This window comes from Oncorhynchus mykiss, chromosome Y, assembly GCF_013265735.2.
Source record: "Oncorhynchus mykiss isolate Arlee chromosome Y, USDA_OmykA_1.1, whole genome shotgun sequence".
Taxonomy (NCBI): domain Eukaryota; kingdom Metazoa; phylum Chordata; class Actinopteri; order Salmoniformes; family Salmonidae; genus Oncorhynchus; species Oncorhynchus mykiss.
Window position 1 is genome coordinate 897,408 of NC_048593.1, and position 23,079 is coordinate 920,486.

Consider the following 23,079-nt stretch of genomic DNA (forward strand, 5'->3'; position numbering starts at 1 on the left):
ATCTAGCTACAGATATCATACATTTCTAATTTGGTCAGAAAGTTGTTTTCATTGCAAGCTAAAGCTTGCTGCCAGCTTTACGTTATTTGGTTAGCAAGCTAGAGTTATGACAATCGGTTTGTATTGCTAGTAACGTTACTCTATGGATTGGGATTATAGTTCATTTTTTAGCTAGCTAGCTAACGTAACGTGACATGTCTAAACAAAAGATCCCAAGTTAAAGCTTGCTGTTAGCTAGCTAATGTTAGCTGAGGTTAGGGGCTGGCTTGCTAGCTAACATTAACGTGTGTGTAACGTTAGTGATGTTCTCAGAATGCCATTTCACATCTATTGTATAATAATGCTAAAATATTTGTATCTGGAATTTGTCTTTCAGCATCAGTAGAACACGCCTGACACTCCTCCACCAGTCACACAAGGAGAATGGTCTAATGCCTCCCTTCAAAAAGAGAGCTGGCCCAAGCAAGCAAAGGCAGCAGCGATGTTATCAACTACATGCACCATTTCTTCACCAACTACGGAGCTGGGAAAACACGTGTGGACCTGAATTGTGATAACTGCAGTGGCCAAAACAAGAAAGAGTTTGTGCTCTGGTATTGTGCCTGGTGGACCATGCACAAACTCGACCACAATCTTGACCTTCACTTCCTGATCACAGACCACACCAAGTTTGGTGCTTCGGGCTCATCAAGCAGCGCTTCAGAAAGACCAGAGTGAACACTTTGTCTGAGATTGCTGGTGTTGTAAAGGACAGCACTGTGACAGGGATCAACATCCCACAGCTGGTTGGACTGGAGGATGGAACGGTGCTGGTGGAAAGCTATGGCTGGCAACAACACCTGACTCCGTACTTCAGGCCGCTGCCAAAGATCAAGCAGTACCAGCACTTTAGGTTAAAAAAAAAAACATTTTCTTTGTATGTGGTTATTCTTATCTAAACTTGGGAGGTGAATTGATGTTGTGCAGGGTTGTAATGTCTTCTGATTTTTTGTTATTCCCTGTTTTACAGCTTCAATGCTCTGGAGCCAGCTCAAGACTAATACAATCATTTTAAAGCCTGCTTACATTTGTATCATATCATGTGTCTTCTATTATGTGTTGGAATACTTGGGAACAGATTTCCAAAATTATAAATCATTGGAGCTGATTTCTTGGTGTTTTACAGTCTTATGTTCAACAATGAAAATGTAACCAAAAAAATGTAATATAGAGCAGGTACTAGGCAGTTGCTGAAATGGGTGCAAGAGGGAAGTTCGTAAGGTGGCTCCAAGAATTTCACGAAGTGCTGAAATCCCCTATTCTCAACCACTGAGAATGGGCGCATATCCGTGGCTATAAACCAAAGCCTGTAAAACATAGCCTACATATTGCTCTTGTAATTTCTTTGGCCCAACCAGAATCAGCAAACAAGGACTGCACCCCCCCCTCCCCCTCCGTGGCGGACGCGAGTAAAACATTTAAATGTGATAACCCTTGCAAGGCTGCTGGCCCAGACAGACGGCATCCCTAGCTGCGCCCTCAGAGCATGTGCAGACCAGCTGGCTGGTGTGTTTACGGACATATTCAATCGCTCCCTATTCCAGTCTGTTGTCCCCACATGCTTCAAGATGGCCACCATTGTTCCTGTACCCAAGAAGGCAAAGAAAACAGAACTAAATGACTACTGCCCCGTAGCACTCACTTCTGTGGTCATGAAGTGCTTAGAGAGGCTAGTCAAGGATTATAAATCACCTCCACCTTACAGGTCACGCTAGACCCACTTCAGTTTGTATACCGCCCCAACAGGTCCCCAAACGAATACCTATGTAAGAATGCTGTTCACTGACTACAGCTCAGCATTCAACACCATAGTACCCTCTAAGCTCATCATCAAGATGGAGGCCCTGAGTCTCAACCCAGCTCTGTGCAATTGGAGTTGAAGGTAGGAAACAACATCCCTTCACTGACCCTCAACACTGGGGCCCCACAAGGGTGCGTGCTCAGCCCTTTCCTGTACTCCCACGACTGCGTGGCCATGTACACCTCCAGCTCAATCATCAAGTTTGCAGAAGACACAACAGTAGTGGGCTTGATTACCAACAACGACGAGACAGCCTACAGGGAGGAGGTGAGGGAGTGTGGTGTCAGGAAAACAACCTCTCACTCGACATCAACAAAACAAAGGAGATGACTGTGGACTTCAGGAAACAGCAGAGGGAGCCCCCTATCCACATCAAAGGGACAGCAGTGGAAAAGGTGGAAAGTTTTAAGTTCCTCTGCATACACATCACAGACAAACTGAAATGGTCCACCCATACAGACAGCATTGTGAAGAAGGCGCAACAGCGCCTCGTCAACCTCAGAAGGCTGAAGAAATTTGGCTTGTCACCCAAAACCCTGAAGGACTTTTACAGATGCACAATCAAGAGCATCCTATCGGGCTGTATCACCGCCTGGTACGGTAACTGCATCGCCCTCAACCGCAAGGCTCTCCAGAGGGTGGTGCGGTCTGCACAATGCATCACCGGGGGCAAACTACCTGCCCTCCAGGACACCTACACCACCCGATGTCACAGGAAGGCCAAAAAGATCATCAAGGACAACAACCACCCGAGCCACTGCCTGTTCACACCGCTACCATCCGAAAGGCGAGGTCAGTACAGGTGCATCAAAGCTGGGACAGAGAGATAGAAGCCATTTTTCATTCTCAAAGCCATCAGACTGCTAAACAGAAATCACTAACTCAGAAAGGCTGCTGCCTACATTGAGGGCCAATCACTGGCCACTTTAATAAATGGATCACTAGTCACTTTAACAATGCCACTTTATTAATGTTTACATGTGATATGAATAATGTAAGACATGTATATACTGTATTTATACCATCCACTGCATCTTGCCTGTGCCGCTCAGCCATCGCTCATCCATATACTTGTATGTACATATTCTCATTCACACCTACAGATTTGTGTGTCTTAGGTAGTTGTTGGGAATTGTTAGATTACTTGTTAGATATTACTGCACCTGTTGGAACTAGAAGCACAAGAATTCCGCTACACTCACATTAACATCTGCTAACTATGTCTATGTGACTAATACATTTTATTTGATATTTTGTTTATTTGCGTTTCGGTCTTCCTCCGGGTATACTAGGGGGATGCCGGTGTAAATGTGCCAACATATTTTAGATGTTGGCAGCTGCATAGGCTATTTTTGTTGAGCGTGGCGATATACCGTTTTATCCACTATGGTCTGTCCATTGCCGTTGTAACCTACAAGGAAGCCAAAATGCTCCCAACCTGGAGAATTAAACAACTATGGCAGATCCTCCAATTCTGGTTTATCGACCCCACCATTCGCCATCGTACAGAACTAGTTCTTGGCTGCACCTCAAAAGGACAGTTTGAAATGAGCCAATTAAGATTTGAATTTTGATTACAACATGCACATAGGCTCTAACAGAATAGCATGACATATTTTTTACAATAAAAAAAAAAACAGTGTAGGAATAGCCTAGTGATATCTTTTTATTTTTTATGTATCCATTTGGGTTCACAGTGCAGACCAAACAGAGGTCCCCTTACGAACGGTCATTACACCCTTACCTTGAAGTGACCCAAATGGCAAATTAATCTTCTGTCTATACATTTTTAGATGATTTAAACCAGAAAAAAAAAGAGAATTTATTTGGGACTGAGTCTGGCTTTAAACCTTTATATTAACATGAATTATGTCATCACACCTGAGGACACATTCAAAGTGTTAATTAATTGGATATCAAATCAAAATTGAAGGTAGCCATATAACATTGATATCAAATCAAAATTGAAGGTAGCCATATAACATTGATATCAAATCAAAATTGAAGGTAGCCATATAACATTGATATCAAATCAAAATTGAAGGTAGCCATATAACATTGATATCAAATCAAAATTGAAGGTAGCCATATAACATTGATATCAAATCAAAATTGAAGGTAGCCATATAACATTGATATCAAATCAAAATTGAAGGTAGCCATATAACATTGATATCAAATCAAAATTGAAGGTAGCCATATAACATTGATATCAAATCAAAATTGAAGGTAGCCATATAACATTGATATCAAATCAAAATTGAAGGTAGCCATATAACATTGATATCAAATCAAAATTGAAGGTAGCCATATAACATTGATATCAAATCAAAATTGAAGGTAGCCATATAACATTGATATCAAATCAAAATTGAAGGTAGCCATATAACATTGATATCAAATCAAAATTGAAGGTAGCCATATAACATTGATATCAAATCAAAATTGAAGGTAGCCATATAACATTGATATCAAATCAAAATTGAAGGTAGCCATATAACATTGATATCAAATCAAAATTGAAGGTAGCCATATAACATTGATATCAAATCAAAATTGAAGGTAGCCATATAACATTGATATCAAATCAAAATTGAAGGTAGCCATATAACATTGATATCAAATCAAAATTGAAGGTAGCCATATAACATTGATATCAAATCAAAATTGAAGGTAGCCATATAACATTGATATCAAATCAAAATTGAAGGTAGCCATATAACATTGATATCAAATCAAAATTGAAGGTAGCCATATAACATTGATATCAAATCAAAATTGAAGGTAGCCATATAACATTGATATCAAATCAAAATTGAAGGTAGCCATATAACATTGATATCAAATCAAAATTGAAGGTAGCCATATAACATTGATATCAAATCAAAATTGAAGGTAGCCATATAACATTGATATCAAATCAAAATTGAAGGTAGCCATATAACATTGATATCAAATCAAAATTGAAGGTAGCCATATAACATTGATATCAAATCAAAATTGAAGGTAGCCATATAACATTGATATCAAATCAAAATTGAAGGTAGCCATATAACATTGATATCAAATCAAAATTGAAGGTAGCCATATAACATTGAGTTGTTTAGACAGTTAATTGCAACTATGTTTTTTTACTTTAATTTTAGCATTAATAATTTTTTGTGTCATAATTTAGCTGAGTTTCCCCAAGCCGCTGAAGTTTGTTAGAGATTTGGGCGAGAGGGGAGTGATCCATGCTCCCCCCCCGGCTGAATTGCCCCCCTCCCCCACAACACACACAGACTGACAGAGGCAGGAGATAAATACTAAACAGCACTATTATAAGCCATCAGGAAAGAGAGGTTAAAGAGAAAGCCAGATACAAATAGATGTCCCCCCTCTTCACAGTATTTATCTGGCCAATATGTCGGTGTATTATGTATGTTTCTAACATTGTGTTATATGTGAAAATGTGATTGTATTATAAATTGTATTTTAATGTTAAAGGACTCTTGGAAGATTAGTCCAAATGGGGACTAAAAGAGATCCTAATAAAATCAAATCCCTCTCTTCCTCCATCTCCTCATTACCAGCACATGAATGCAGCCATAGATCAGCAGGCTTCTAAGTAGAACAAGTAGCACGTGTTTGGTGTGGTTATGAGACATCCATCCAGTATGACTCCTGGACATACCTTCATTACAGTGAGATGACGTCACTCACCCCTAGGAGGAGAGCTAGTAATAATATTGCGATATCCATCCAGTTATAGCCAAACGTGACCTGTATCATCAAAACATTTACATAATGTACTGACAAATCATATTTAAAAAAAAATCCCTAATTTTAACCTTTAATTCAGTCTTTTTCTCAGAATTATGATTGAACAGTGTATTATTATTTGATCCAACATTTAGCCTCAACATGATTGGCTGCCCCCAAACTACAATGCTCAGATAATGTCGGACTCATTTTCACACAGAATCATACTGACTATTTGGATTAGACATTCTTCAATGACTTGACATTCATTCAAGAGATAAAAATTGCATCACTTGTTATCAATTCTAAGGGCAACGAAATTATCTAAAGAATGTTCTATTGCCTGCTCTTTTTGCTTTCTTATACTTGTGGTACCTAATACACATGCAATGGCCTAAAATCACAATGGCTGAAAGACCGTAGAGCTTCAGATAGGCAGCTATGAGCTAGTAGCTAGTGTTCTCTTTAGAGGGGATAGCCTATAAATAGTGTGCGTGTTCGGTCTGTCTGTCCCTTTTAGTGCCAGCAGCAGTAAGTGGAACAGAGAGAGAGGGGGGGGGGGGGGGGGGGGGGGGGCACTGTCTAGACACATGCAGTACAAATCCTGGGGGAAGAGAGACAATGCAACACATTGCTGTTCCTGTCTCTCTCTCTGGCTCGATCAATAGTCTCTTAGACTAGGTGCTCCTTTTAGAGCAGTGGTCACCAACCTTTTTTGAGTCAAGATCACTTTCTGAGTCAAAACGCAAGCTGAGATCTACCATTCAGATTGTATATATATTTTTTAAACATAAGCCTATGTAACATTAACATATTTAAAAACCGTACGGTAGTAATGAAGTTGGTACAGTAGGCTTTAGGCTTAAATCATTATCACTGCATATTGGCTTTGCTTGAATTGCCCTGCCAATGCATTGCTGTTCTTCTCAGACCATTTAAAAAAAATGGTATTTCAACATCTGAGGTAGGCTAAATGATCACACTGGTAACAGATCAGTTTTTGTATTACTTGTGAGGCACAGCAGAGTGAGCATAGCTTTTTATAATTTGCTTTTTATTTTACTGGGCTGATGGAGCCTGGTCAGTCTTAACTTAATATAAAACATCAATAAAATAAATTTAGCCTCAAATAAATAATGAAACGTGTTCAATTTGGATTAAATAATGCAAAAACAAAGTGTTGGAGAAGAAAGTAAAAGTGCAATATGTGCTATGTAAGAAAGCTAACGTTTAAGTTTCTTGCTCAGAACATGAGAACATATGAAAGCTGGAGGTTCATTTTAACATGAGTCTTCAATATTCCCAGGTAAGAAGTTTTGGGTTGTAGTTATTATAGGAATTATAGGACTATTTCCCTCTATACCATTTGTATTTCATTAACCTTTGACTATTGGATGTTCTTATAGGCACTTTAGTATTGCCAGTGTAACAGTATAGCTTCCGTCCCTCTCCTCGCTCCTCCCTGGGCTCGAACCAGGAACACAACAACAACAGCCATCCTCGAAGCAGCGTTACCCATGCAGAGAGTGACGTTTGAAACGCTATTAGCGCGCGCTAACTAGCTAGCCATTTCACTTCGGTTACACCAGCCTAATCTCAGGAGTTGATAGGCTTGAAGTCATAAACAGCGCAATGCTTGACACACAACAAAGAGCTGCTGGCAAAACGCCCAAAAGTGCTGTTTGAATGAATGTTTACGCGCCTGCTTCTGCCTACCACCGCTCAGTCAGATACTTAGGTACTTGTATGCTCAGTCAGATTATATGCAATGCAGGACACGCTAGAGAATATCTAGTAATATCATCAACCATGTGTAGTTAACTAGTGATTATGATTGATTGTTTTTATAAGATAAGTTTAATGCTAGCTAGCAATTTACCTTGGCTTACTGCACTCCTTGTGGAGTGCAACGAGAGAGAGGCAGGTCGTTATTGCGTTGGACTAGTTAACTGTAAGGTTGCAAGATTGGTTCCCCGAGCTGACACGGTGAAAATCTGTCATTCTGCCCTTGAACAAGGCAGTTAACCCACCGTTCCTAGGCCGTCATTGAAAATAAGAATGTGTTCTTAACTGACTTGCCTAGTTAAATAAAAAGGTATACAATTTTTTGATTATTTTTTATTAAAAAAAATGTTTTTTCACTTAGCTAGTGAATGCAGCTAACTAGTTTAGCTTACTCATACACCCGGTTCAAACTGAGAGGGATGTTATGTTCGCTAGCAGGCTATGGATATCCAACACTGGAACTCTTACAAGTCAAGGTAAGCTTTTGGTTTTATGAAATGTATTGCCACAGGGGCCCGCCTGTGTAACTGCTACACTGCTTGCTTATTGAACTGCATGATTGTTGCGGGTTTACTAATGTGTTAGTTCTGGTCGCTATGTCCACAGATACACAGTTGGTGTTTACACTCACTACCAAATATGGTGAAGAGAGGAAGCCCAGTGGCCGGCAGTGGGAGAAGATGGAGCGAGATTATTTTGTCAGACATTATGCAAATTTAGTCATTGGTTAAACATTTTATTTCCATACAGTTTTCTGTTTCCAAAGCTAGAATCTGTAATGTTTTGTAGAGTTCACCCTTTGTTTCTAAAAACTGCATTGTTTAGGAGGGCAAATTGAGTTGTGGCATACGCACACTAAACAGAGTAAGCGTTTCCTAGAGGAAATCGGCAAATAAATATTAGAACGTGCCAATAGGATCTTACAGTCATACTGAATGTACAGTCGTGGCCAAAAGTTGAGAATGACACAAATATACATTTTCACATAGTCTCCTGCCTCAGTTTGTATGATAGCAATTTGCATATACTCCAGAATGTTATGAAGAGTGTTCAGATGAACTGCAATTAATTGCAAAGTCCCTCTGCCATGCAAATGAACTGAATCCCCCAAAAACATTTCCATTGCATTGTAGCCCTGCCACAAAAGGACCAGCTAACATCATGTCAGTGATTCTCTCGTTAACACAGGTGTGAGTGTTGATGAGGACAAGGCTGGACATCACTCTGTCATGCTGATTGGGTTCAAATAACAGAATGTAAGCTTCAAAAGGAGGGTGGTGCTTGGAATCATTGTTCTTCCTCTGTCAAACATGGTTACCTGCAAGGAAACACGTGCCGTCATCATTGCTTTGCACAAAAAGGGCTTCGCAGGCAAGGATATTGCGGCCAGTAAGATTGCACCTAAATCAACCAGCTGCCATCAGTCAGGATGTGGCCCAGAAGTGAATTGACAGCATGACAGGGCAGATTGCAGAGGTCTTGAAAAAGAAGGGTCAACACTGCAAATATTGACTCTTTGCATCAACTTCATGTCATTGTCAATAAAAGCCTTTGACACTTATGAAATGCTTGTAATTTTACTTCAGTATTCCATAGTAAGATCTGACAAAATTATCTAGACACTGAAGCAGCAAACTTTGTGGAAATTAATATTTGTGTCATTCAAAACTTTTGGCCTCAACTGCACAGGTGTTTACTCTACATGACAGCTGCATCTCCACCCACTGGTGTGGTCTGAGGAGAGGGGTCACTGTGTTTTGGGTTATTACAGCTGTTCACCCACCATTGGACCACAGAGCTAGTAGGTCATGTTCAATTGAAGTGTGTGTGTGTGTGTGTGTAATTGGAGGCTGCTAGGCTAAATGATGACAGAGGGAGAAACACAGGTCCCGGTGCCAGATGTTAAGTAATGGGAAGAGTTCAATGTGACCGCCAGTGAGAGCGGGAGAGAGAAAGGGGAACAGAAAGAGGGTGAGAGACACAGATAGAAGAGAGATAGCGAGAGAATATCAGCTAAAAGTAGCGCAGGGATGATTAAATGAGTGAATCATACTCTGAACAAAGCAAGACTCCCCCCATTTCATCAAAGCACATTATCAGAAATTGGTGTGTGGAGAATGACTAAATTAGAGTTAGCAATCACTTCCCTATTCTGTTCTCTTCTCTCCGTAGTGAGATACAGTACAATGGGAGGCTGGGAGCTACGGACTGTGTGTGTGTGTGTGTGTGTGTGCGCGTGCGACACTATGAAAACACCAGTGATGTAGAAACATGTATAGTTAAATGCCCATAATAAGAAGCATTAAAAACAGCTTCACTAAGTGGCTGACATGAAGAGACTAGACACACACCACGCTCACCAGTGCACACAGTCTCAATAGTCTAAAATAACTCAGCTGTTGCAATCGTACCCCCAGATCTGAAACGTTGCATTCGTGACGCCGAAGGAGAGAAAGTTAGTCAGCTGCAAAAAAAACAAGCTAGATGTAATGTGGTTAGGAGAGCAGCTTCTGCAATTACCACAACCATGGTACATACACACGCTAGTCTTCGCATAAATGAATACTTCTATACTGGAATGCTCCACCATCGTGGGTGTACTACATAATGGCAAAATGAATTATAATATAGGATATATATAGTGTATCACTGAAATAGTGCCGTGAGACCTCGTAGAACAGAGGCTAGTGCTAGCAGGGCTCTAAAGTGCAACCAATTAGTTTTTTTCTGTGTGACTAGTTGTTTTATTTTGGTAGCACTGTGCGACTAGGAAAGACATCTCCTAGATAATAATAGCAGTAATAATGAGGCTTCGCTGTACCATAGTTTCCGTTACTACAGCAAAAACGGCTTCCTTATAGCCCAAACAGGTCAAAATATCTGACCCATATTACCAGTGGAACATTTTTATCTTCCTATAGCGGATTGCAGGAACCGCATTTTACATTCATAAACCATTCTAAAACTACTTGCGCATCATTAACCATTTGTTACACTTTGTTCAGTCATGTTACCTCATTGGCTAGCTAACAATGTGGTAACTTTACCAGTATATCCAAACACTTGGGGGCAAAGAAAGGAAAAGGCAGTTTCTTCAGAAGATCAATGATCATAGCAATGAATGAATGACTGCTCTCTTGTATGTTGTCATCACAAACCTGACGTTTTTAAAAGAGACAGTGTACAATTTAATGTAATGCATCTCAATAGGAAAATTGTGCTTTTACACAATGTAGTTAACCTAATATTCCACAAATTACCTTGTAAATACAATGACAGGTATTCGAATCAACATTTAAGCCTTTATAATAAACAAATGTCTTTAGTGTTACATATTAGTTACTAGGGCACAACATTCTAAAGCATCTAGAATTCATATAGCTTAGATGACAATCAATAAAAAAAATACTCATTTTCTGGTGCTCCTAAATTTGATGTTGTTCTCCAAACATTTACAAAAAAAAATTGGGAGCACCATTTAGAGCCCTGAGTGCTAGACTACCTGCAATGCATCTCAAGCAGTCTCAGTCACTTATGAAGACCCCACTAAGTAACAGCTGTTAGCCTTCGTTTTAAACGAAGACCACAGAAACCTGTGAGGCTAAACTAGGTTCAACCACAATGAGGCCGCAACCAAGTATAATCTCTAAGCAAGAGCATGGCTAACGCTGACGTTTTTTACAAGTAGCAAAAAAGAAGGAGCACAATTAAAGTATTTAATTAAGGAATAGTTTTTATGATAAGAAATTACTAAAAGTTCATAAATAAAACATTTCTTGGAGTGTTCCATGCTCAAATCAAGCACTATCTACACTCAAATATTTGAGTCACTTAGGTGAGACCAAAATGTTCTGCTGCCCCTTTAAGGGTGGGATGTAACCATGGTAAAGGGGGAACTCACATGTCTGTCTGTGAGACATGAGATTCTCTTACATCTGTTTACTAGCAGTTGAGCAAGCGCAAACTAAAATGGAAAAAAACTAATCTAGTGTGTGAAAAAAAGTAAATAGCCAAGAAAACACGAGGACAAAGTCACAGACTTCCAGGTCAACTCGACCAAAACTTTAAAAATATATATATATTTCAACACTTCACAAAATGCGCAAGCACTAACGATTAGGGTTCTGGACGATACAGCAGATTTTGAAGGACCAAAGAGTTTGGTCTGCTTCGTGTTTTCATTATTGCCATGGAAATTTTTTTGCGATACTGGTATCATCACAGACTAGGTGGGATTTATGGGACTCTACGTAGTTTGAATGATAAATTACCAGCTCTGAAAACATGGCAGAAATACTTTTGAAAATAGCTACAGCAACAAATTTTTCAAAATCACAACTCGCACATGTGCTCATACTAGGCTTAAGTGTTATACAGTGTATACCAGGGTATTTGGAAATAGCCACGGTATGATTTTAAATACTGTCAATACCAAAATAAATATATATATATACTTATTTTTGAATAAATACCTGCAGACAACTTGTGCACTAGGCTAATAGATACAGAAGATTGTGTTCTTAATTTCACCTATTGCATTATTTTTTCATTACAGGGCCGTTCCTCAAAGCAACTGATTAAGCTAGTCACATGGTATGTTTGTTTACAAAGAGCTCATGGAGAAAACGTAAGCTTTCGTAATGTGCCTATCCACTGTTGTGCAGCGCAAGAGACAAAGTTATACTTGAATTTCACTGCTAATGCTTGATAAACTCAGCAAAAAAATACATGTCCTCTCACTGTCAACTGCGTTTATTTTCAGCAAACTGAAACGTGTAAATATTTGTATGAACATAAGATTCAAAAACAGACATAAACTGAACAAGTTCCACAGACATGGAATGGAATAATGTGTCCCTGAACAAAAAGGGGGGGTTTAAAATCAAAAGTAACAGACAGGTCTCTGGTGTGGCCACCAGCTGCATTAAGTACTGCAGTGCATCTCCTCCTCATGGACTGCACCAGACTTGCTAGTTCTTGCTGTGAGATGTTACCCCACTCTTCCACCAAGGCACCTGCAAGTTCCCAGACATTTCAGGGGGGGGGGATGGCCCTATCCCTCACACTCCGATCCAACAGGTTCCAGATGTGCTCAATGGGATTGAGATCCGGGCTCTTCACTTGCCATGGCAGAACACTGACATTCCTGTCTTGCAGGAAATCAGCAATACTGCTCATTCTGTGCGTGGTGGCATTGTCATGCTGGAGGGTCATGTCAGGATGCGATGGAAGGGTACTACATAAGGGAGGGGGATGTCTTCCCTGTAATGCACAGCGTTGAGATGGCCTGCAATGACAACAAGCTCAGTCCGATGATGCTGTGGACACACCTCAGACAGACCCTCCACCTCCAAATCGATCCCGCTCCGGAGTACAGGCCTCGGTGTAACGCCCATTCCTTCGACGATAAACGCAAATCTGACCATCACCCCTGGTGAGACAAAACCACAACTCGTCAGTGAAGAGCACTTTTTGCCAGTCCTATCTGGTCCAGCAACGATGTTGCCGGTGATGTCTGGTGAGGACCTGCCTTACAACAGGCCTACAAGCCCTCAGTCCAGCCTCTCTCAGCCTATTGCGGACAGTCGGAGCACTGATGTAGGGATTGTGCGTTCCAAGTGTAACTCGGGCAGTTGTTGTTGCCATCCTGTACCTGTCCCGCAGGTGACGTTCGGATGTACCGATCCTGTGCAGGTGTTGTTACACGTGGTCTGCCACTGCGAGGACGATCAGCTGTCCGTCCTGTCTCCCTGTAGCGCTGTCTTAGGCGTCTCACAGTACGGACATTGCAATTTATTGGCCTGGTCACATCTGCAGTCCTCATGCCTCCTTGCAGCATGCCTAAGGCACATTCACACAGATGTTCCGCAGAGGTCTTTTGGTGTTTTTCAGAGTCAGTAGAAAGGCCTCTTTAGTGTCCTAAGTTTTCATAACTGTGACCTTAATTGCCTACTGTCTGTAAGCTGTTAGTGTCTTAACGACTGTTCCACAGCTGCATGTTCATTCATTGTTTATGGTTCATTGAACAAGCATGGGAAACAGTGTTTAAACCCTTTACAATGAAGATCTGTGAAGTTTTGGATTTTTACGAATTATCTTTGAAAGACAGGGTCCTGAAAAGGGGACGTTTCTTTTTTTGCTGAGTTTAGTTACACATCTTAGACCTATAAAAGTTGAACCCTCTAAGATGGGCCGAATAGTTTCTCTCCAGCTCAGGGCTCCAGCTATGCATTTGGTTTGCTAACTTTCATGCTAATTTCGTACTTTGTTAGCCTTATTTAGCATATCCCTAGCTCATAATTTACTTTTTCAGTTCGCACATCTATTTTTAGATGCAAATGTGAGTAAATGGTCACACTGTAGAACACTGAGCAAGAGGCCCACAGAGAAATGGAACGGAGGAATGGAATGCTAGACTACTCTAGGCACGTGAGGTGAGTCATGGAGTCATGGAGGACTGGGTACAGTCCAGCGATTGATGGGGTTGTTCCTGGTGGGTTTCCGGTCTGAGCCGTGCTCCAGAACAATGAGCCACAGGAAGGAGTGCTGGGGCGGAGAGGAAGTCAGACTGTGTAAAGGGGAGCGGTGTCGGTGCACACCCCCTGTGGGACTCCAGTGACCAACCACTCTCCATCTACTCCCATATAGAAGGGTTGACTAGTGTGACTACGCCACATGTTAAGTCAATGACTTGTAGGCATGGGGGGAAGCTTCCTTCCTCTGGTGTGTCTACCCATTCTTCTAGGAAGGAACAGCTCTTTTAGGTGAAAGGGACCAAATCGCATCATTGAGAGTCAATAATTTGGCTCCCTAATGAGCATACTGCTTTTTGGCGATTATATGCAGATAAATTATAAACATTTGATGAAGGTGTTGAATCCTCACTGCAGGAACAATAGGTAGTGGAGAAAGGGTCCAAAATATGCTAAAAGAAAACAGATTGAAGGTTATTAAAGCTAAAAATATGTATATGCTATTATTAAAAGATAGATATAAGCCTACTGATTTGATTAAAGTGTTGACAATGGAGTAGTCAACTGCTGCTTTCTGTGTAGTAAAGCCCACGTTTAACAACTGCTTCATTCTTCAATCATACCTGTAGGACTACTCATGGGCGCATGACTTTGTATAAAAGTGGGGGTGCACAATCTGGCGGGGGGGATTATCTTTATTTTTTTATTTTTTTTGCCACAATAAACTAAAATTGAAAGAGTAGATTAGACTCATTTTTCTGACTAGATTACTAATCTACCGCCTAGGGCTGGGTGATGTCACCATATTTTTGTAATTGCTTATGGTATGACGGTGATGTTTTTTGATGTTTTTTTTTTTAAATAAAAGTTTTAAATATGCTTTATGAGTAGTTAATGACCATAGGGTGGCAACATAAATAAGTGATTTCAATAGGGCTTTCTCCATTTATACTGTTCAATCCAACTCCAAACAAAATTGATCAATTTCCTGCAGTTTTATCACTTCCACACTGTGCCAAGCAGCATGATATGGGCAAAAAATATAGGCCTAGTTAATTGGTGAACTATTGGAATTATGTAAATATAATGATTATTCTAATTCTATAGTTGGAATATAGTGGGCAGCACCTTGAATACATTGTTGTTTGACATGACAACGAATGAATAAACCAAAGTATTACTGACAGGGTAGGAATCAGTGTTTGTCAGTGTTTCCAGGCGACCCTAATTTAGTTGTCACATTACATGTTTTTTTATATCATGTTGCTAGCTAGACAACATATTCATTACTTGTCTATTCCCCTCTGATAACATACCGTTGCAAAAATATGCTTATCTAGGCCTACACCAGCACCAGGCAGTATTAGCTAGCTAACTACGTTTGCTCAGACTCTTAGTACATTAGCTAGCCAGCTAACTAGCGATTAGCATTAGCAGCTAACACAAATTATTTTATCAACACCTTGCTAAGAAAAGACAAAGCAGATAGTAGATAGTAAGACGCAAACTAATAGTGTATAAAACGGTTATGGAAAGCAGCATGTCACCAACAGTTGCATTCACCTGACCATGTAGAGTTAACAGCAAGAAAGTGCGTGTGACTCCGTGGTCAAGCAACTGCTTTCTACTTGAGTGACAGGGGGCAGGGCTTGGTGTGCTTAGCAGTATGCTTGCATTTCACCAGGTTCATATATTAATATGTCGTGTTGATTTGTTATTATGCATGCCTGCATCCTGGGAGTAGGGGAGTGGGTACTTACGTTTTGCCCTGCGTGCTCATGCTCAAATCATTTTGATGCACTGAGAGAGGTAGGCACGCTTTTTCTGTCTTCAGAAAAGTTTGATTCTTTTAAGCACAAAGTTGTACACACAGTGTTCTGTTCATGAATAATGTTGTATATTTAGAGGTTACTAATACGTGGTTTGTCTTGTTAAGATGCAGTTGTAACTGTACTTTTTAGGATGATATCAACATTCTGAATTCAACATGTGGTTAATAGGTATTAGCAGGCTATTGCATGTGTGAACGATGGCTAGCTCCTCGAATGATCCCAGTCCCTCCTATTGTGCATCTGTTGTAGAAAGAGGAGACGATTCTCAGAACATATGTGCTCTACAAATGTTGTGTTTCCTTTTGAATGCAGGTATGTGATTTTATCTATGTTATGTGTTGATGCATAATGAGGAGAGGCTGTACTAATTTTTGTATTCTAAAATCATTTTGATGCACTATGAGGGAAAGAGGCGACGATTCTCAGAACATAATGTGGCTCTATAAATGTTTTATTTCCTTTTGGATGCAGATGCAGAATGCAGAGAGTCAGTTCTGCTTGATTAAAACTACCTGATCTCCAAAGTCCACGTCTATAGTCTCAATCAACCACACACACAACGCAGAGCTACAGCACCGGTTACAAGTGCGAAGATTTTCGGACTGGTCCCCCATGGGAATCAAACCCACAACCCTGGCGTTGCAAGCACCATGCTCTACCAACTGAGCTACACAGGACCCTAGGCCTAGACAATATCTAAAACTACTAACACACTGAATTCATAAATGTTCAGTCCTTTTAATTGTAATGTCTTCCTACTCAATACCACAGCTAACTTTACTTTAAAGTATTCAATCATTTAGCTGTGTATTTTTGGGATGGAAAAATAGCATTTAGATATGTATTAGAGGCCACCAAAATAAAGCTCGTTCTGCATGCCCCCTGGACAAACTCCCAGCCCGGAACTCCCTGCATTTACGGAAAACACTGGAGTTAATGGGAACTGACGGACTGGTGGACCATGTCTAACAGAGCATAGTGAGAATGCAATGCACAGAGGGATCCATATTAGGACTCTATAATAGACAGTACTAGTAGATCTATATTACTATTATAACACACACCCTGGAATGTGTTTTGATTTCCCTCTATGGGTGTGACACCACTATAAAATCTATTTTTGACAAACGTGATATTCGCATAGGCTCTAAACTATTATGTCTACATCTAAGTCTGATGAGGAAGTATGCCTATCATGCCACTATCTGGGGGAAGTCGTATTTATCACTGCCAAATTAGTCAAGATCACACCTTTAGAAAGAGAAGAAAACTAGTCAAAATAACGGCAGCCGTGATGTGGTATACAGCAATCACTGACACAAACTGCGACTCTAAACAGGAAATTAGTAGCTCTTTGGTGAGGAGATGTAAAGATAACTATATGTGGGGGGTATTAAAGCTTATAAAAAGGTAGCCTAACTTAAGACACATGCTGTTGAAACAATACTGAATGAGCCATAGCCCATTAATACCATTCCAATACACTGCGCCAGGACTACAATGATACCACTTAGTCAAAGTCTTCCTTCGAAGAATAGAACTACGAGAAACATGCTCCAACACCTACTCAGAGAAGCCATTGTGTCAAATGTAAGACAGTAGCACTTTGACAGTAAGGAAATGGCTGGGTTAAGGGTTTGTGTGTACATTGTGTGGAGCACACAAACACTGGCCGAGTCTCGTCTCAATGCCCCGCTGTTCAACTAAGTATGGAGCCAAAAAGTCACCATCACACCCTCTCTCATTCTGCCTTGGGGAGTGACATTTCTCACTAATGGCGTGTTGATTATATGGGTGAGTGGTGCAAGGCACAAGCCGTATTAGGCCCGGCGCTAAAACACAATGCTACACCATAAGGGGCCTGAGGAGAGGAAAAAACCAAACACACAAAACCCATTAAATCTATGAGTCTCTCCTGTCACACACACGCTGCATCAAAGAGAATAGCCTAGTGGTACAAACTAAAGGCCTGTGTGTGTCCGATATAGCCTATCCAGCATATTCAAACAGCCCAGCAACTAGCAGAAAGCCTCCTGGGCTTATAACTAATCCATATGCAAAAGGCTGGAAAAAGGCTAGGTCAACTATTTCGATTCCATAGTAAGGCTGAAACTGAAGTACTCCCTCTCCCCTTTCCAGCGTGTTCCCAATAAAGTCTAGTTATTGGATTGAATGTTTCCAAGTGCAGTGGGCGTACCAGGCATGCACATGTGTACACCAACATAAAATTCATGTAAAAACGTTATTTTGACGACGATCTTTTTGAGGGCATGTCACCAGCTCAGGTCAGCCAGTAGGGTAAGATGAGCTCAGGTCAGCCAGTAGGGTAAGATGAGCTCAGGTCAGTCAGTAGGGTAAGATGAGCTCAGGTCAGCCAGTAGGGTAAGATGAGCTCAGGTCAGCCAGTAGGGTAAGATGAGCTCAGGTCAGCCAGTAGGGTAAGATGAGCTCAGGTCAGCCAGTAGGGTAAGATGAGCTCAGGTCAGCCAGTAGGGTAAGATGAGCTCAGGTCAGCCAGTAGGGTAAGATGAGCTCAGGTCAGCCAGTAGGGTAAGATGAGCTCAGGTCAGCCAGTAGGGTAAGATGAGCTCAGGTCAGCCAGGATGAGCGATTTTGTACATTCAGCATCACTCCATCAAGGGAAATATGGTATTCTTTCTAACAAAGATATCTACATGTATTTCAGGATGTTGCTTATCCCTGGAATTTTATCAGAATTCATGTAATCATATATATATTTTTTTTTAAGTGGTTGCCACTACTGTTTTAAAACTATGTCCATCTTCATTTCCCAAACACAATTCAACACAACCACAATCTCTTTTTTTGTATTTTAAGAATCTTTTAACACAGACTTAACACAGAATAAAAACTGTTTGACCCCCCCAAAATGAACCGTTTTTACATAGGGCAGGCCCTGCTGTTACCCCATATCCCAGCGATAATGCCTTGCATTACATTTTGACTATATTAGCCCACACAGCTATACTGATGCACTTCATGTTAGGTTCAGGACCTTATATTGAAGCTTATAGGAGACCCCAACTGATGTATAGAACAGAATAATAAATATAAACTTTGGTTTAGATACAAGCGTCATGAATCCTCTAACATAATAGATTTGTTAGACTTGGTGAAAAAACTTTGGGGATCTGTTTCTTCTTTCCATGAAATGACGACCTCTTCCTAAATATTTGGTCAAATTATTGATTTTGTGTATGTTTTCCTAAAAACAAGGGTGGCTCAAATTACCCCACTCTCCCCTATGGGTGTCCATGGGGGGCAGCACGGTGCCTGGGGGCTGGGTCATTCAATTGTCCTGTATATGCACACACTCATGGAACAAAAACGCAGGCACACACTCATGGAACACACACAGACACGAAGCTTGGGCAGTACCCAGATTGTCATACTGACCTTGTGCCATACCGGGATATTCGGTAACACAGACACTGAACACATGGGACACTACTTTCAAATCCCACTGAGCATGTGCAATCTGTAGGTTAGCAATGCTAATGATCTTTTGTAATCCTTAGGTTAGCAATGCTAACAAGGTAATGTCAAATCCCATAGAGAATGCTCACTAAATGCTGACGAGTGCATTAAGAAAATGTTACAGTCCCTGACCTAAAGCATTTGCAGGAAAGACATATCCTTCCTGTTTGGCCCTGTCCAGGGGTGTCCTCGGATGGGGCCACAGTGTCTCCTGACCCCTCCTGTCTCAGCCTCCAGTATTTATACTGCAGTAGTTTATGTGTCGGGGGGATAGGGTCAGTTTGTTATATCTGGAGGCTCATATCAAACATCTCCAATCTAAAATCAAATCTAGAGTCAGCTTTCTATTCCGCAACAAAGCCTCCTTCACTCACGCCGCCAAACTTACCCTAGTAAAACTGACTATCCTACCGATCCTCGACGTCGGCGATGTCACCTACAAAATAGCTTCCAATACTCTACTCAGCAAACTGGATGCAGTTTATCACAGTGACATCCGTTTTGTTATTAAAGCACCTTATACCACCCACCACTGCAACCTCTATGCTCTAGTCGGCTGGCCCTCGCTACATATTCGTCACCAGACCCACTGGCTCCAGGTCATCTACAAGTCCATGCTAGGTAAAGCTCCGCCTTATCTCAGTTCACTGGTCACGATGGCAACACCCACCCGTAGCACGCACTCCAGCAGGTGTATCTCACTGATCATCCCTAAAGCCAACACCTAATTTGGCCGCCTTTCGTTCCAGTTCTCTGCTGCCTGTGACTGGAACGAATTGCAAAAATCGCTGAAGTTTGAGACTTTTATCTCCCTCACCAACTTCAAACATCTGCTATCTGAGCAGCTAACCGATCGCTGCAGCTGTACATTGTCCATCGGTAAATAGCCCACTCAATTTTACTTACCTCATCCCCATACTGTTTATATTTATTTACTTTTCTGCTCTTTTGCACACCAGTATCTCTACCTGTACATGACCATCTGATCATTTATCACTCCAGTGTTAATCTGCAAAATTGTAATTATTCGCCTACCTCCTCATGCCTTTTGCACACAATGTATATAGACTCTTTTTTGTCTACTGTGTTATTGACTTGTTAATTGTTTACTCCATGTGTAACTCTGTGTTGTCTGTTCACACTGCTATGCTTTATCTTGGCCAGGTCGCAGTTGCAAATGAGAACTTGTTCTCAACTAGCCTACCTGGTTAAATAAAGGTGAAATAAAATAAAAAATATATGCCTTCATTTCTCCCCCCAAAAATACAACTATGTGCTTTCATTTGACGCCAGACTTGACATGCTCCTATGAACTTCACAGTTAGTGCTCATTGGCAAGAATGAACCAACTGCTCTGAATTCAAATGGCTTTTGCCATTGATGCTGTGATCCAAATACTAGTGTAACACTCAATTCACACAGCCTACAGACAGAAACTAAATACGTTCACAAGCAATACAGTGCATTCGAGGTATTCAGACCCCTTGACTTTTTCCACGTTACGTTCCAGCCCAATTCTAAAATGTATAAAAATAAAATCAATTTTAGAATAAGGCTTTCCTCAAATGTACACACAATTCTGTCAAAGCGAAAACAGGTTATACATTTTTGCCCATTTAAAAAAAAATGTTTTTATGAAAGAGATTATTTACTTATTTACGTTAGTACTCAGACCCTTTGCTATGAGACTCGAAATTGAGCTCAGCTGCATCCGGTTTCCATTGACCATCCTTGAGATGTTTCTACAATTCGATGGGAGTCCACTTTTGGTAAATTCAACTGATTGGACATGATTTGGAAAGGCACCAACCTGTCTATATAAAAGGTCCCACAGTTGACAGTGCATGTCAGAGCAAAAACCAAGCCATGAGGTCGAAGGAATTGTCCATAAAGCGCAGAGAGAGGATTGTGTCTAGGCACAGATCTGGGGAAGGGTGCCAAAAATGTTCTGCAGCATTGATGGTCCCCAAGAACACAGTGGCCTCCATCATTCTTAAATGGAAGAAGTTTGGAACCACCAAGACTCTTCCTAGAGCTGGCTGCCCGGCCAAACTAAGCAATCGGGGAGAATGGTGTTCATTTTGCAGAGCTCTAGAATTCGTCTGTGGAGATGGGAGAACCTTCCAGAAGGACAACCATCTCTGCAGCACTCCACCAATCAGGCCTTTATGGAAGTGCCAGATGGAAGCCACTCTTCTGTAAAAGGCACATGACAGCCCACTTGGAGTTTGCCTAAAGGTGCCCATAGGATTCTCAGACCATGAGAAACAATAGTCTCTGGTCTGATGAAACCAAGATTGAACTCTTTGGCATGAATGCCAAACATTACATCTGGAGGAAACCTGGCACCCTCCCTACGATGAGGTGTTTTGGTGGCAGCATCATACTGTGGGGATGTTTTTCAGCGGCAGAGACTGGGAGACTAGTCAGGATCGAGGGAAAGATGAACGGAGCAAAGTACAGAAAGATCCTTGATGAAAACCTGCTCCAGAGTGTTCAGGACCTCAGACTGAGCCGAAGGTTCACCTTCCAACAGGACAACGACCCTAAGCACACAGCCAAGACAACGCAGGAGTGGCTTTGGAACAGGTCTCTGAATGTCCTTGAGTGGCCCAGCCAGAGCCAAGACTTGTGAAGTCAATCGAACAGCTCTGGAGAGACCTGAAAATAGCTGTGCAGCAACGCTCACCATCCCACCCGACAGAGCTTGAGAGGATCTGCAGAGAAGAATGAGATAAACGCCCCAAATACAGGTTTACCAAGCTTGTAGCATCATACCAAAGAAGACTTGATGCTGTAATCGCTGGCAAAGTTGCTTCAACAAAGTACTGACTAAAGGATCTGAATACTTATGTAAATGTGATATTTCCATTTGTTTTGTTTTAATACATTTGCAAAAATGTCTGTTTTAGAATAAGGCTGTAATGTAACAAAATGTGGAAAACGTCAAGGGGTCTGAATACTTTCCGAATGCACTACATCTAGACCTATACACCATTGTGTCCAAACAGCCTATCCTACTACACTATGGATAATGATTTTAAGGGTATTTCTGTCACATCCCCTCCAGTCAGTAAGACCTAAACCTGGTCACAGTAGTCATGTTTTCTACTGTTCTGTGGGAGAGCTAGATGTGCACGCCAGGCTGACAACACACACACACACACCAGCCAGGCCTTTCAAGTGACCTTTTGTGTACAGTTATTGTAGTTTGGTGCATTTCTCAGCATGTATTTTGACCGCCAGCCCTGCTGTGTGTTTCAGCGTATTGTTGTGAGAGGCTGGGCTGGCTGGCTGGCGTGAAACAAGCAGGCTAACTAAATAATCACAAACTGAAATTTGCATCAGTCAGCTACATGCAGTGACAATGAGATGAACTCTGGTCTTTGTCTCTTATACACTGAAATTGTGCAAATTGTTTTGCCATCTTTCCTCCAGTCTTGTCTAGGGCCTTTTCTGTATTGATATAAACACAGTCAATTGCTCAAACACCAGCTGACAGCAGCGAGCCACATAAAATCTGATCCAGGGAGACAAACACTATGGGTCATTTCCATGTAAAAGGACCCATGAGCACCAACGTGAAGTTTATAGGACCATGTCAAATTGGTTGTGACATAAAAGCTGAGAGTCTATATATTTTTTTAGTTAAGGGATGGCTACATGCAAAAGTATGCGGATACCTGCTCCTCGAACATCTCTTTCCAAAATCATGGGTATTAATATGGAGTTGGTTCCCCCCTTTGCGGCTTCAACTGTTCTGAGAAGGCTTTCCACTAAATGTTGGAACGCTGCTGCAGGGACTTGCTTTCATTCAGGCACAAGGGCATTAGTGAGGTCGGACTCTGATGTTGGGCGATTAGGCCTGCATTGCAGTCAGCATTCCAATTCATCCCAAAGGTGTTAGATG

General features: G+C 41.2%; 1 protein-coding gene and 1 non-coding gene across 5 annotated transcripts in view; both read right to left on the reverse strand.

Annotated features, from left to right (window-relative positions):
• The window catches only part of LOC110509502 (rap guanine nucleotide exchange factor 1), a 94,239-nt gene that overhangs the window by 53,660 nt on the left and 17,500 nt on the right, over positions 1 to 23,079 (reverse strand). The gene's annotated exons all lie outside the window — the stretch shown is intronic.
• Positions 16,275 to 16,350, reverse strand: trnaa-ugc. The gene has a single exon. It is a non-coding gene; the product is annotated as a tRNA-Ala (tRNA).